At 42.4% G+C, this 16562-nt stretch overlaps 1 pseudogene; it reads left to right on the top strand.

Moving 5' to 3' along the window:
* Positions 1-9585: 9585 nt before the first annotated feature.
* On the top strand, positions 9586-14217 carry LOC116218863 (annotated as a pseudogene).
* The last annotated feature ends 2345 nt before the right edge of the window (positions 14218-16562 follow it).

Here is a 16562-nt window from a genome sequence, read left to right as displayed (position 1 = left end):
GTGAATGTGTCTGTGGATGTGTGTGTCTGTGGATGTGTGTGACAGTGAATGTGTCTGTGGATGTGTGTGTGTGTGTGTCAGTGAATGTGTGTCTCAGTGAATGTGTCTGTGAATGTGTCTGTGGATGTGTGTTTGTGTGTGTGTCAGTGAATGTGTCTGTGGATGTGTGTGTGTGTGTGTCAGTGAATGTGTGTGTCAGTGAATGTGTCTGTGGATGTGTGTGTGTGTGTGTGTGTGTCAGTGAATGTGTGTGTCAATGAATGTGTCTGTGGATGTGTGTGTCTGTGGATGTTTGTGTCAGTGAATGTGTCTGTGGATGTGTCTGTGGATGTGTGTGTGTGTCAGTGAATGTGTGTGTCAGTGAATGTGTCTGTGGATGTGTGTGTGTGTGTGTGTGTGTGTGTGTGTCAGTGAATGTGTGTGTCAATGAATGTGTCTGTGGATGTGTGTGTCTGTGGATGTGTGTGTCAGTGAATGTATCTGTGGATGTGTGTGTGTGTGTGTGTGTCAGTGAATGTGTCTGTGGATGTGTGTGTGTGTGTGGATGTGTGTGTCAGTGAATGTGTGTGTCAGTGAATGTGTCTGTAGATGTGTAGGTGCTAACAGGAGAAGGAGAGTCATGATCACTGCTGGGTTCCTGGTGTGGCAGTGGAATGAGGTGCTGCTCAGTTTGCAGTCCAGCGCATTGTTCCTGGAGAGAGAGAGAGAACAGCTGTATATTTCCATACGCAAGAGGTTCCTATTCTCTGATGAGATTAGCTGGCTGTGCTGACGGAGGCTCAATCTTAATACGTGCCTGAAGCAGAGCCATGGGAGACGGGTCCTCCGAGACAGGCGGCCCAGGAGCAGAGGAGGCAAATGTCAAGCCGCTAGCAGCTAGCCGGAGAGACAAAACAACACACAGATGGAAGGGGCTCTCTGGCCCAACACTGAGAGTTGTGTGGATTTACAGATAAAACGTTTGGTGTGACTATTTGGATTCCAACTGACACCTGAAGGAAAATGTATTTTCGAATTCAGTCTAAACCTATTTTTGTTTTGTGCGTTCTAGAACGCGTTGTCGTGTTGTTGTGCGTGTGCACTTTATATGTTTCACCGTGGGAGAGTGGGAAACCTTTTTTTTCGATTCCTTTGTATGTCTTAACATGCAAAGTAATTGACAATAAAGCTACTTTGACTTTTGACTTTGACTCTTACTACATAGATTGTTGTTTTGTCCGTTCTATTACTACATTTTGCAGGCACTTACATTACTGGATACATTTATTGACAGCATACATTCAATGACTACATACCTGTCAGCGAACTCAAGTGGAATGTGTTTCTTCAAAAATGTACTAAAATGATAGATATTCTCACCCATCTTTCTTCACTGTTGAAATAATGCATGAAGACTGTCTGGTGTTAAACTATTCCCCACGCATTTATTATTAAACCATTGAACTATTAACCAAGAAGGGGGGCCATGTTAACACTCACAACAGCCCATATGGAACAGCCTCCCTGACCACCTAAGGGCAAAGCAGACGCTGGACTCCTTTAAAAGCTGGACTTAAAACATTTTTATTCAGGAAGGCATTTCTGGCCTTGTGTTAAATCGTATGTTAAAATGTTTAAAAAGTTTTCTATTATGCTTATGTTAATTCATTTTTATTTTATTGTATTATTATAGTTAGTTTTTAATATGTTGGCACTCTGAGATTCTTTTGAATGAAGAGTGCATTACAAATAAAATACATTATTATTATTATTATATTCCCCAGGTTCTCTTCAGCTCCACCTTCCTCCAGCAGTGATTCAGCCCTTAATCTTAGCTCTCCCCCTTGGCTTTCCTCCTATCTGCATTCACTTTCCAGGAAAGAACTTAATCGTCACCCTAAATGAATCTGCTCTCCTCCTCTCCTCCTCTCCTCCTCTGCTGCTCTGCCCTGTGTTGTGTCTGTCCATCATGAGCAAAGCCCACAATCTTGTGAGTAATTACGTTTTTCATTTCCATTTTCTAATCATTCAGGTGATACCCTGCTTAACCTGATATGTGGGGGGGTCAGGCTCCCATGGTCCTAAAAGTCATAACTCAATTATATGCATGATTAGCTTCACGCGCTGCCGTTCGCCCCATTGCTTGCCATGCTGGATAAGCAGGCAGGCCGGCAGACAGCACGGTGTGTATGTTGATGAGGCCACCCGAGCTGAGGTTCTTCCTCACTGGGAGAACACATGGGACTTTCAGCTTAGCAAGGAAGTGCAGTTGTGAGCCACGTACAGGCACTTCCCATCCCAATGATCATCACATGCAGAGTCAAATGTAACATTTCATCAGTGTGCGGCACCTGGAACACAGAGTACTGAGTGGATCTGTGTGTACTGAAGGAATAGAATAGAATAGAAAAGCCTTTATTGTCATTGTATTTATACAACAAAATTTTGAGAATTGTTTGAGAGGAACACACAGTACTGAGTGAATCTGTGTGAATCTGTGTGTAGGAACACAAAGTACTGAGTGCATCTGTGTGTGTGTGTGTGTAGGAACACAAAGTATTAATTGGATCTGTGTGTGTGTAGGAACACATAGTACTGAGTGTGTGTGTGTGAATCTGTGTGTAGGAACACAAAGTACTGAGTGTGTGTGTGTGTGTGTAGGAACACATAGTGCTGAGTGTGTGTGTGTGTGTGTGTAGGAACACATAGTACTGAGTGTGTGTGTAGGAACACATAGTACTGAGTGTGTGTGTGTGTGTGTGTAGGAACACATAGTACTGAGTGTGTGTGTGTGTGAGAGAGTGTGTGTGTGTTTGTGTGTGAGAGAGTGTGTGTGTGTGTGTGTGTGTGTGTGTGTGTGTGTGTGTGTAGGAACACATAGTACTGAGTGCATCTGTGTGTGTGTGTAGGAACACACAGTACTGAGTGCATCTGTGTACTAAAGGAACACATAGTATTAATTGGATCTGTGTACTAAAGGAACACATAGTATTAATTGGATCTGTGTACTAAAGGAACACATAGTATTAATTGGATCTGTGTACTAAAGGAACACATAGTATTAATTGGATCTGTGTGAAGCTTTGCAGTTCTGTGCTCGGTTTGCAACTGAATCAACTTAAAAATGGACTTGAAACTTTCATTATCCTTTTTTTTTTATTTTGACTATGGAGTGTGAACCTCAGCAAGACGTGTAAAACATGTGAGATCATATCATTCACTGCGGAAAAATCCAGATTGTTGGGATGCGCCCAAGCTGATGAGCCATTATCTAGTTAGCTAGCAACATGACCGGTCGAGCTGCATCAGGTCTCAAGATGAGCCATTATCTAGTTAGCTAGCAACATGACACCAGTCGAGCTGCATCAGGTCTCAAGAGGAGCCATTATCTAGCAGTGTTGTATAGTAACGAAGTAGAAATACTTCGTTACTGTACTTAAGTCGTTTTTTTGGATATCTGTACTTTACTTTACTACTTATATTTCTGTTTACTTTTACTTTTACTTCGCTACATTTTGCAAAGAAAACTGATACTTTTACTCCGATACATTTCCCCTGAAACTTTCGTTACTCGTTACAAAATCAAATCATGTTTAGAAAAGAAAAAAATCATGACAGTGACGAGACCAACGTCGGGGACTGTGGAACACAGTAGAACACAGACTGCAAGCAGGTTTGGCGAATCAGTGGTCCTAGCGCACGTTAATGCGCTATTGACCGTTCGCAAAAGCCCCGTTCTCTTAGTTACTGTTGCTACGTCTTTTGAACTCGTTCATGCACTATACTGTCTGTCAGTCAGTGATTCTTTTTGGAGTAATATCTCCGCGATATCCTCCAGATCAAGGCAAAATGGACTGCAATATGCAGTGGAAGGATATATCCAAAACATTAAGATCAACAACGAAGGGGACACAACCATAATCGAAGCAAAAGCATACTCTCAATCAAAAAATGAGAAACCCCACGACCTCTTCATTAAATGCCACCAGCACCTTGTAGACTAGTCATGTTCTTTCACCGCTGGGTAAGATCTGTATATAATATTTCAAGCTAGCTAATATAACCTACAAAGATTATTTATTCTTATTCTTTATTCCATCTCTGGCGAGGTATCTAGCTAGCTAGCTAGGATGGTGACAATCTAAAGTACAGTACAGTAACGTAGCAGTGTGGAGCAACATAGCTGCTAGTAACGTTATTGTTCAAGGGATGTGTGTGCATGTTGCTGAAAGTATTTCACAGTCACTGTACCGATAACTTGCTTGTAAAACTGATGATCCTGATGTAATGCTATGGCTTTGTATCAGATCGCCAGGTTATTGCTCTCAGGTTGTGCCTTATGCATACCTTGGGATCAATGGCGCCTTAATGCATTTACATTTACATTTAGTAATTTAGCAGACGCTTTTGATCCAAAGCGACGTACAAGGGAGAGAATAGTCAAGCTACGAGCAATAGAACCTGATGTAACAATAAATAAATACTACTTTACCTAAGAAATATAGCAAAATGAAATAAAAAGAAAAAAAGAAGTGCAGAAATGTAACTGCTGTAATTGCAAGTTACGCACTAGTCGAAGTGCCAGTTAGGACGGGAAGTGCTCTCTGAAGAGTTGGGTCTTCAAAAGCGTCTTAAAGGTAGAGAGGGACGCCCCTGCTCTGGTAGTGCTGGGTAGTTCATTCCACCAACTTGGAACTACAAATGAGAATAGTCTGGACTGCCGTACTTGCACAGACGGCAGTGCCAAACGACGCTCACTAGAAGAGCGCAGCATCCTGGGTGTAACATTAATGCACGGGCTTACCTGGGCTTAAGCCCGGGGCCTCGACCAATCAGGGGCCTCTTAATAATAATACAAAATAATAATGATGATAAACGTCCGTATTCGCGGTGTCATTACTCTGCTCTACAGTGGCATCTGATTGTGGAGGTGAAGGGAGGCCCCCCCTATCTAAACAAAATGTAACAAAAAATTCGATTTGCAACGTTTTAGAGGTCGCGGAGAACAAAGTCATTGAGCCGTTCCGGTCGGTGCCGTGGTGGAAAAAAATGAAGCGTTCACATCCAAGCGGAGCTCAGAAAAGGAAGAAAATCAAGACAGGCTATATTATTAAAGAAAACTTTGCCAAACGTTAAAGCAATCAGAGGATAGCACTATCAACACACTGCCAAATTAAGTGGAGGATAGACTTGATGAGGACATCGTCATTCATTCTTATGACTTTCGTGTAAATATTGCCCCTCCAGTCAAAAATCAGATATCTCTACACTAGTATCATGTGAAAAGCTACTACGATTGTGCTGTTAGAGTTAGCTGCACAGCTAGAACTACCTGTGAAAGAACTAGCTATAGCGCTAGCTGCTACTAGATGTTTGTAGTGACAGGTGCTAGCCATAGCTATTGCGTCAAGTTTGACAGCGAGTTTGCGGTTAGAAAGACCCGCAAAAGACTTTCTATTGATCCGTTTATGATTGTCTTATTAGGCTTATCCTAAATCAAATGTGTTCCTTCCTTTGATGGCAACTTGCCAATTTAATTAAACACCATATGATGTGCGCAGTTAGCAACGAAATTAATAAGTAAATTCAATTAAATCATTCTCTTTTATTCACACGTTTTTATGTGCAGTAAGCAGCGAAATATTTCTCGGTGTCGTGCGTACATGTTGAATATGCCTAACTGCAGCGTTAGTAAGCCTACGGTATGTGTTTTTCGCCTAACCTGTTGTTTTGTGGAAGGTTGTCTTGTTGATTGTCATTCTGTCCATTTCCATGCGTACCGTTTTATTCAATACATGGCAGAGAGCAAAAGATCACAGTTCTCGAGTCAACTCGTTTTTAAGATTGTTATTTTATTTTAAACAAGATATATGCAAGCTATGTATACGGTTCAATCACGCAGGCAATGATCTTGTGTGGGCTATTAGGCTATATCGCTGTTGAGAAATTGATTGTGCGATTAGCGGGCGGGGGGCCTCCAAAAATAAAATAAAAAGTCCATAGCCCAGGGGGACTCGAGTGCTATTAAGACGCCCCTGTCCGTAACATCCACCTTTGTTGAGTTCACACACTTGTATCCTCACTTACAGACAAACATATTTGTGCTTCTCAGATTGTTTACATCTCTGCATCTTGTAATGCTGAATTGCGCTGATTAATGTTGGTGGACTTTTCTCGGAGACGGGCAGATTAAACTCAAACCAGCTGCTTCAAAGTAGGACTTTTTTTCTTCTTGCTTTACTATGACTTGGGTCGTTTCTGTGGTGCAGACAAATATCCACCGCAGCTTTGAAATGTAAGTGGAAAGGTCTGATGTTGTATGTATGATGGATGATACTGGTTAAGAATAAAAACTCTCATTTTACCCATTTCATAACAAGAGATCTGCGAACCCACGAACGTCATTAGGTGTTTCTTTTAGGCGCGAAATGAGTTGTCTCGAGGGTGACTGGCGGTTCTCTGAGGAGAATCGGCGTCAGTTATCGACCCAACTGACACCAGCAGTGACTCGACGGAGAGGGAAGAAGCACAGGTTTGTTGAGCGTCTTTTCATCGAGAGCCGTTGGTTTAATTGTTCAGCTCATTACAGCAGGTTGGTAGTATTGAAATCCAATTAACACCGACTACGTTGAAGTTCAACCGTTCAATCTTCGCCTTCAAAGTTAGCTATAAATTACCGTTAGTCTGCAGTTTACTGTTAGCCAACATATCACAAAATTCTAGAGAATGTTAGCTAATGTTAACCGTTAGCTACCTGGATTAAATTACGTCAGTTTTATTTAGACAGCCTATACTATATGTGGGCTGTTAAATAATTAGACTATGATAGCTAGCTACTGCTGTAATTATATTGTAATGAAGAAAACGTATAATAACAGCATTATATGATATTTAGGCTAACTGCCGCACCTCGTATACCGTTAGTTCATTTAATAAATTATCGTGGTCGCCTTAATCTTTTGGAGTTATGGTTGTTGTGGTGTTAATTTCGCCTCACGGGTTATTTTGCTAGGATGTGCTTCTTATAAGGCTAGGCTGCATTATGTCGTTTTCATCTGAAATGTTTCTCCCGCGCACGCGTAGTTTTCTGTCACAAGTCAAATTTAAAGTTAGCCCATGTTGGACTGAAAATAAAGTCTGAACGTTTGTTATCAAGCTAGTTGCTCAGTTAATGAGGTTTTCCAAAGTAGCGTGGAATGAGGAAACTCAATGCTGAAGTGAAATTATATTTGGTGTTTCTGTCACTTGCAGTTTACCGTGAGTGTACATGCACGTTGTGCGCGCGCTAACGCCTGGTTTCGACTAGCTTCGTGTACATGCGAGTGTCAACCGGAACTCCATTCATCTCACAGCCCCCAATGTCTGACATGACTCGGCCTCAGGGCACATTTGAGAGTCTGTTCTAAACTAAATGGAAAGCCTAATAATGAGAATGCGAATGAAGTCCTTGAAATTATATGTGACTTGCACTGTTGGAGATGGCGTTAGATAAAGTTAAAGAAAACTTTGATAACATTTCTGTACCTCAAGGTAACTTTTAAATGGCGAGACTTTTTAAAAGAAAAATATATATATATTTTTAAATTGTATTGTTTTGTTTTTTTTAATGTTATGTAGCTAGCGTAAAGAAACATTGATGATTATGTTTTTGTGTGTTGTTTTTTTTCTAGGTCAAATACCTTTTCAGTTTGTCAAGTCCTGAACCATGAGTTCATCTGATGAGGTCAGTAGAGTTCCTACACTTGCTGCTACACTTTCAATCATCTCTACTATCTGCTCCCTGCATCAAACTCAAAACACACACAATCACTCATGTACACACACACGCACATTCTGCTTTACTGCATCAGTCTGTGAGTCGTGTGTGGTTACATCCTAGGAGAGTTTCGATGACCTCAGAGTGCACTTCACGCAGGCCGAGTGGCTGCTATTGGCCGCATGGGAGAAGGTGCGCTACAGAAACATGAAGAGGAACCACCTGTACATGCTGGCTATAGGTAGCCATTACATCACAGTTTCAGGATCAAACCCAGAGCTGTACTGAGCCTTTGACCAAATTAGATTATTGTGGGAGGTGTTTTGAGGATAACAAAACAATGAATTATAACATAAATTATATCTTTGTTATAATACTGTAATGCTTTTAACAAAAGCCTCTGCCAAATAATTAAACTGAAATATCTATGATCAGTGGTACAGTCTCTCTGTATTTTTCCATTGTACACTATGCTTTCAGGGTTGAGGACCAGACGTCATACAGTATCTGTCTGTGATGGTCTGTCTCTCTGCCTTGTCCTGTCTACCTTTCTGCCTGTATCTTGGCTTTTTTTTCTGCCCACCCTCGTCAGGTCTGTCCTCCACTCCTCCAGCCTTCATGAAGAAAGGCCGGGCCAGGAAGGAGACGTTGGCAAGAGCGCCCACTGCTGACAGCACCGACTCAGAGGAAGAGTGGACACCCAGTTTGGAGAGGAGACCTCCAGGTCAGCATACAGCGTGATACTTACAAAACAAATGCACACGGGTGCACAGTGTGTTAGAGTGTAAGCTGCCTGATTAGAGAGATGCTCATCATGTGCGATCCAACATCATGCGGTTGAGAAATAGACAAAGATTAAGACCTCAAGATTCTGTCTTCTCCTCCAGCCTCTCGTACCTTCAGAGTTCCCGTCAAAACCCTTGGTGAGTCCAGAGTCGGCTCTGTGTGGCGCACCCAACCCCCAGCTCCTACCCTGCCATCTCAGGTAAACAGCTAAACTTTTTGGCCATCCTTATGAGGATAGATGGGAAGGTTACAGTGTATAGGATTTAGGGGAATTAGCAGAAATGGAATATAGTATTTGTTGCGGCGACAACTGAATCAGGGTGTCCGCGGGGTATTAAAAAGTATTAAAAGGTGATAAATCAAAATTGCCAAATTTAAGGCCATTAAAAGTGTTAAATGTAGTTTTAAAGGTATTATTTTTTTTTAAATGGGTATTATTTTTTCAAGTGTCCTATTCTGATAGAATGTCAATCTTCTAAAGTTCGCGTTAGTTCGTTTAAATGCGGGCTTTAGCAAAGCTTGGCACAATCAAAGATCTTCCGTATCAATCCTGAAGTCTCAACTTTGTATGTTTGATGCTGACGTCATATTCAGTGGTCGTTCGACATCTCAAACACTGCGCGCTTCAACTGGGTAGCCAACTGGCTGGCTTACGTTTTTGACTTGCTTAGGCATATCTTCAACGTCCAGACAACCATCGTCGTCGTCATGGGCAAATGCAAGTTTTCTGACAGCTGGGTGTAGTAGGGAATAACCGGCAGGCTTATTGTTCGGTTTGTAAAAAAAAACATCAATGTCAACTGGATGGGAGCTAATGCACTTCGGTCGCATATGCAAACCATTAAACATAAAAATAGAATGCGTGGTCGGCGAGAGCAGTTCATTCTACCACTCTGCCAACTGTCTGTGCTGCTGCACCACCACCACCAGCAACTACGTCTGACCTCCGGGTGACTATGGGCGCCACACCAACACTGCGTGCGGAGGCTCTGTGGTGTTTAAACACTGCAGTTAAACACCACTCATTGAACTCCAACGAAGGAATTTCGGAGCTGTTTAAAGAAATGTTTCCCGACTCTGACATCGCAAAGTCATTCACGTGTGATAAAGACAAAACCGGCTACATCATCAGATTTGGATTAGCATCGTTCTTCAAAAAACAGCTTGTTGATGGCATCAACAAGGCTGGGCGATTCGTGCTGATGTTTGCTCATGAATTCATATTAGGCCTATAGCACACCAGTTCACGTAGTGGATGCCAGTTTGTGAAGTGATATCAGCAACAATTCATATAGCAGATGCCAGTTTATAATGCATCAACAGTTCATGTAATGAATGCCAGCCAGTGTGCTGGAACTATCTCTCCATTGCACATTTAATGTAGTTTTTTTTTTTATTATTCACAAAATGAAATAAAAGTGTGCAATATGTGGTCAACATCAGTGAGTCTCTAAATCTATTATGTTGTGTATAGTGTTATATATGTCAAAATCTCTGTAAACGTTAGAAAGGTCGCCGATTAACACTTGCAACTCAGTGTCGTGATGGTTTTAAAAAAAATCAGAAGGTAGTAAAAAAAGGTATTAAAAAGGTATTAAATTTAACTTAAGGATTGCTGTATATACCCTGTGAATGTCGCTGAGAGGCTAAGCAAGAGAGATTCACTTAGGTGACGCGCTTCCAAACAATTCCAATGTCCGCTAACATTAAGTGAGGTGAACAGGGAGAGCATTAGAGAAAGTGGGATATTTTGAGCGTTTGTTCACTAGTTGACTTATAGTTACTAGGAAAAAGCTATGACGTTGCCCAAGGCAAGCATCCCCCTAAGCCTTTTGTTCAGGTTTGGGCTCTCCGAGATGTTTAAGACGTCTAAAGACTCAAACCTGGGTGCAGTTTTGACACACATGTTAAGGGGTTGCACACTAGCCTGCGTTTGCACCTGCACTAGCTTGTCTTGTCATTTCTTCTCTATACAGCCAATCAGCAACAATACTTCACAGCCAATCAGCGACGACAACAGGACTTCACAGCCAAGCGGCGAGAGCAGTCAGATTTCTCAGCCAATCGTAAATAGAAACAGCAGTTTTCGACCAATCAGCAGCAATGCTCAGTGTCCTCAGGCCTTAGAGGTGGATCCCACAGAACAGGCTATAGAGACAGAGGAGAACAAACAGGTTTTGTAAAACACACATGTACACTAACACGCATACACATTCACATTCACCAAAACATACACACACACACACACACACAAACAGAACAGGAACTCCTGTTCCTTAGGGACAGAACCATAGAGAGAGGAGAGCAAACAGGTCTCATAAACACACACTCTAAACACGTTCCTCAGACCTCTCAGCCAATCAGAAATAGGAACAGCAGTTTTCAACCTATCGGCAGCAACACTCAGTGTCCACGCACATACAGTACATACGCATAACAGAACTCATGTTGGCTGATCGAACTTCCAGACAGAACTCGTCTCTGTTCCTCCTCAGGCCCCCAGAACGGACTCAGACCAGGGTGGAGAGAGAGACGGCGTGGAGAGTGTAGATGGACAGAGAGGGAGAGAGCCAGACTCAACAGCAAAGAGACCTGGTAAGAGGTTTTATACAGGAGAGTACACACACACACACACACAACATAGGTCAGTATTGGGATATAAAGTAGTTGTGCGGAAGAAGGCAGATCACAGTTTGTTGTATGAACAGTAAAGGCAAATCGCCTTTTGTGTGTGTGTGTGTGTGTGTGTGTGTGTGTGTGTGTGTGTGTGTGTGTGTGTGTGTGTGTGTGTGTGTGTGTCAGGAGTGTCAAAGAGAGAGTGGTTGAAACAGCAGAAAGACCAGTTGAACAGCTACAAGCGTGGAGGCAGCCTGCGCAGCAGACCCAGAGTGAGCTACGTAGAGGAAGAGGTGCCCAAGGATGAAGATTACCTCTGTGAGTTGCTCTTACTGCTACCTTTCTACTAGACATGATCTCTTTCTTTCTCTCTCTCTTTTCAGTGACATTAAACATATCTGGTGTAAGAGTAATATCACAGAATTTCAACAGTATAATTGTTCATTGTCTCCATAATACTGCGAATTTATGCATATTTTCTCCTCTTAACTTCATCACTCTAAAGGTTGATCTGCTGATGACTTCATACCGTTTTCAGCCATTCAGCTACAGTCGCTGGTTATTCAGTTTTACAACATGTCATCATACATCTTTAGGTTGCATCATAATGTAAATGAATAATCTCTGAATCGTTCCTTTTTTCTGCAGACTGTGAGGACTGTGAGTCTTTCTACATTGATGAGTGTGGGGTCCATGGTCCCCCTAACTTCATCCCCGACACCCCAGTTCCTGTAGGGGTCCCAGACCGAGCCAGACTCACCCTGCCACCTGGACTGGTGGTCAGAAAGTCCAACATCCCAAACGCAGGTCTGGGGGTGTTCAACCAGGGCCAGACGGTGCCAAGAGGGGCGCACTTTGGCCCCTATGAGGGAGAGGTGATGGACAGGGACGAGGCCATAGAGAGCGGATACTCCTGGGTGGTGAGGGATCAAATGGTGTTTCTAAATAATAAATGTTTCCAGTCTGAAAAACTGATTCCAAAAAAAAAGAAATTCTGTTCAAAATGTTTAACTCCTCTGTACTGAAACAGGTGACAGTGTTTGATTCAATGTTTCCACAGACATACAAGAGCCGACATGTAGATGAGTACATAGACGCAAAGAGAGAAACTCACTCCAACTGGATGAGGTTACGTCCTTCTTTATTTCCTCTTGATTCTTTCACTTGAAGGTCCAGTCTGCGATTCTAATCCACACTTTCTGCCAGATTCAGCAAATTGCTCTTCTCTCTCCTCTAGCTGGCCGTTCAGTGTGTGTCTCAATAGTAAAACTTTACCCAATTCCAGCCAATCAACACGCTGATCCAGGAGCACATTGGCTGTTGAGCTCAAATATCAGCAACCTTTCGCCGAGTCGCAGACTACACCTTTAAGTCTGTCTCTGTCCTATCTGCTGTTCTTGTTGCTGTCTTCTGATCTGTCACTGATATAAGTCACGTATTCCACACCCAGCTTTATATTTATATTAAAGTTGTAGAACTAGTATTTACACTTCTCTCTTCTGTGTCATTTTCAATCTCTGGTTTCTCCATCAGGTATGTGAACTGCGCTCGTGACGGTGACGAGCAGAACCTGGTGGCGTTTCAGTACAGAGGGGGGATTGTGTATCGCTGCTGTAAGCCCATCGCCCCTGGAGAGGAGCTGCTGGTCTGGTATGGAGAGGACTACGCCAGAGACCTGGGCATCACCTTCGACTACCTGTGGGACATCAAGAGTAGCGCCAAAGGTACATCACAATGTTACACCTGAAATACAGGTCTGTTCAAAGGTAGCAGCAACCATCTCCGCTTCACATGCTTTCAACTAAATCTGCCATCTAGGCCAACCTCATCTAGTGAGATCACACCGCCCTCGTTAGAACACACCGCCCTCGTTAGGGTTGGACGACTCAGCAAAGATCTCAGCTTCACCTGCTGTGAAAGACCTTGATTATAAAAGAATGTTAAAGAGCAATTCTGCATCACAGACCTGAATCACTGATGAGTGGATATAAGATGATGAAAATATTGAAATGAATGACAGTAAGAAATGTTGGAAAAGAAATGGTTATAATGTATATATGTACTTTTATGTAAAAGGTAAACATCCAACATTTTTCTTTGACTGAACCTAAATGTCATCTTTCTCTTTATTCTTTCTGTCAGAGGTGTCGGCGTCTCAGGTGTTCTCGTGCTCCCTGTGTCCGTTTTCCTACACGGCTCAAATCTACCTCCACAAGCACATCAAGAGGTGCCACACGGACGAGTACGTGAGACTGCTGAGGTCTGGAGAGATCAGACCAGAGACTTTGGCACCTTCCAGAAGCGGTGACCAACAAACACAAAAACCTCTAACTGTGCCGTCCAGGTCAACATCCAGTAAAGTCGCCCCTAACCCCTCTTCACAACAGGAAGGAGCGAATGACAAGAGAAGTCACCACTGCACTCAGTGTGGCAAGAGCTTTACTCGAGGACATCTCAAACAACACCAGCGCACTCACACAGGAGAGAGGCCGTACCACTGCACTCAGTGTGGCAAGAGCTTCACTCTAGAGAAGGATCTCAAACGACATCAGCGCACTCACACAGGAGAGAGGCCGTACCACTGCACTCAGTGTGGCAAGAGCTTTACTCTACAGCAGCATCTCAAACTACACCAGGGCACTCACACAGGAGAGAGGCCGTACCACTGCACTCAGTGTGGCAAGAGCTTTACTCGAGAGGGAACTCTCAAACGACATCAGCGCACTCACACAGGAGAGAAGCCGTACCACTGCACTCAGTGTGGCAAGAGCTTCACTCAAGAGGGAGATCTCAAACGACACCAGCGCACTCACACAGGAGAGAGGCCGTACCACTGCACTCAGTGTGGCAAGAGCTTTACTCGAGAGGGAACTCTCAAACTACACCAGCGCACTCACACAGGAGAGAGGCCGTACCACTGCACTCAGTGTGGCAAGAGCTTCACTGATGGGGGAAATCTCAAACAACACCAGCGCATTCACACAGGAGAGAGGCCGTACCACTGCACTCAGTGTGGCAAAAGCTTCACTTCTACCGGTCAATTAAAGACACACCGGTGCACTCACACAAAAGAACCCTAACCATGCGCTTTGTGAAACTTCATCTCATTGCAGGAAGGACTGCAGGAAGATTTATCTTTATTGCTGTTTAATTACTTGCATAATTCAAGAGCATTTGAATTCCAGTGGTGCTTAGTTTAGTGTAGTAAGAATATTATTTGTAACTTTTTAACTTCAATACTAGTAAGTGTAACTTTGTTAACTATGACCAACAGTTAAACTTTAATGCTTTAATGCTCTAATTTAATGTAATGAAATGTATATTCACTTATTAGTGTGGCTTTTTAAAATACATTTAAGATTTATTTTTAAATCTTTAAGTAAATAAATGTAATAATTTAAATAAAGTTTATTTAATAACATATAAACTAAGCCAATTAAATGCAATTTAGTGTAGTATGTAGTGTGCATTTTTGTGAGTACATACCAACCTATGCACAGCATAGCAGGGATTGTGTGGCTGTTCTATTGATAATACATAAAGTTTATTTAATCACATTTTAACATTCTAGATTCTAGATTCACATTTTAACATTCTAGATTCACATCTTAACATTCTAGATTAGTCACAGCTAGGCCTGGCAGTGATGAACTGATCAGAAAGCTCCATACTGGATTTGGAATGAAAACAATGTCAATGCATGTAACTGTTTTAAGGGCTTAAACTGTGGACTATCAATGTCTATCTAATAAATGATCTATGTCTCACTGATTTGTAGTCTCATTAATCATGTTACATGTTTAAGAATAGCATGTCTACTAACAAGCACTAGTAACCAGCAAGATGTGGAATTATGAAGTGTGACATTGCTGCCAGAACCTGATTATTGAAACATCAGCAGGTAAACTGTATTAGAGGATTGATAGCCAGCCAGCCAGCCACCTGTGAACATATCAGGCTGGACGCAGAATGACTCAAATAAAGACAGACACATGTATCCTCCAGAAGCTTCTGCATCACAGTAGCACATCTCAGAGAAACACCATATCCCAGCTTCACCTTTCCACTCATGAGTGTTTCGCAGATTCGCACCAATGATATCATCACCCCGGAGACCGGAAATTACTTGCATCCCTCGGTTGCCACGGTGACTGGTCCAGGGTTGAGTTTAGCACCCATGTTTGAAGGTTCTGGCTACTCACAGGGGCGGTGCGTCCCATTGGGCGAGGCGGGCAGTTGCCCAGGGCCTCGGCCACCAGGGGGCCTCGTAGTATTTACGATTTCATTTTATATAATTAAAATAAATCATTTGTCATTGCAAACGAATGACAATTCATGATAAGCATGAAAACACAATTCTTTAATTCTATTCTTTATAGCTAAATTGTATCTTAAATCCATCATGGAACATATGATTCCAGGTCATGTGACCAGAGGCGGTGCGTTCAATTGGGCAAAGATTTTTGCCCGTGTTCTTCACCAATCAAAGCTTTACGGAAGAGAGCTACTGTTGAAAAAAAGCTCCACTTTGGTCTCATTAGACCACAGAACCTTCTTCCACTTGACCATGGAGTCTCCCACATGCCTTTTGGCGAACTCTAGTCGATATTTAATATGAGTTTTTTTCAACAGTGGCTCTCTTCCATAAAGCTTTGATTGGTGAAGAACCCGTGCAACAGTTGTTGTATGCAGAGTCTCTCCCATCTCAGCTGCTGAAGCTTGTAACTCCTTCAGAGTAGTCATAGGTGTCTTGGTGGCCTCTCTCACTAGTCTCCTTCTTGCACGGTCACTCAATTTGTGAGGATGACCTGCTCTAGCCAGATTTACACATGTGCCATATTCCTTCCATTTCTTGATGATGGATTTAACAGAATTCCTGTGGATGTTTAGTGCCTTGGACATTTTTTTTATCCTTCCCCTGACTTATACTTTTCAATAACCTTTTCTCTGAGTTGCTTGGAGTGATCTTTAGTCTTCCTGGTGTAACAGTGACCAGGAATACTGATTACTGAATACTGACCAGTGAATGGACCTTCTAGACACAGGTGTCGCTACTACAATCACTTGAGACACATTCACTGCACACTGATCCCCATTTCACTAATTGTGAGACTTCTAGCACCAATTGGCTGGACCTCTGTTGAATTAGGTCAGTCTATTTAAAGGGGGTGAATACTTATGCAATCACTTATTTTCATTACATATTTTTATTGAATTGACATAACTGTGTAGAAATCTGTTTTCACTTTGACATTGAAGAGGGCTTTTTTGTATTTTTTTTGGTAAAAAAAGCCAACTTATATTGACCAAGATTGATTTATAAAAGCAATAAAAGGGAAAAACATCCAAGGGGGTGAATACTTATGCAAGGCACTGTAAATGTCTATGCCACAGCTGCCCATATCCGGGACACTGACCCCTGCAC

Source organism: Clupea harengus, chromosome 3, assembly GCF_900700415.2.
Source record: "Clupea harengus chromosome 3, Ch_v2.0.2, whole genome shotgun sequence".
In the NCBI taxonomy this organism is placed as follows: domain Eukaryota; kingdom Metazoa; phylum Chordata; class Actinopteri; order Clupeiformes; family Clupeidae; genus Clupea; species Clupea harengus.
The sequence above is the reverse complement of the archived record's forward strand: the minus strand, read 5'-3'. Positions and strand labels throughout refer to the sequence as shown.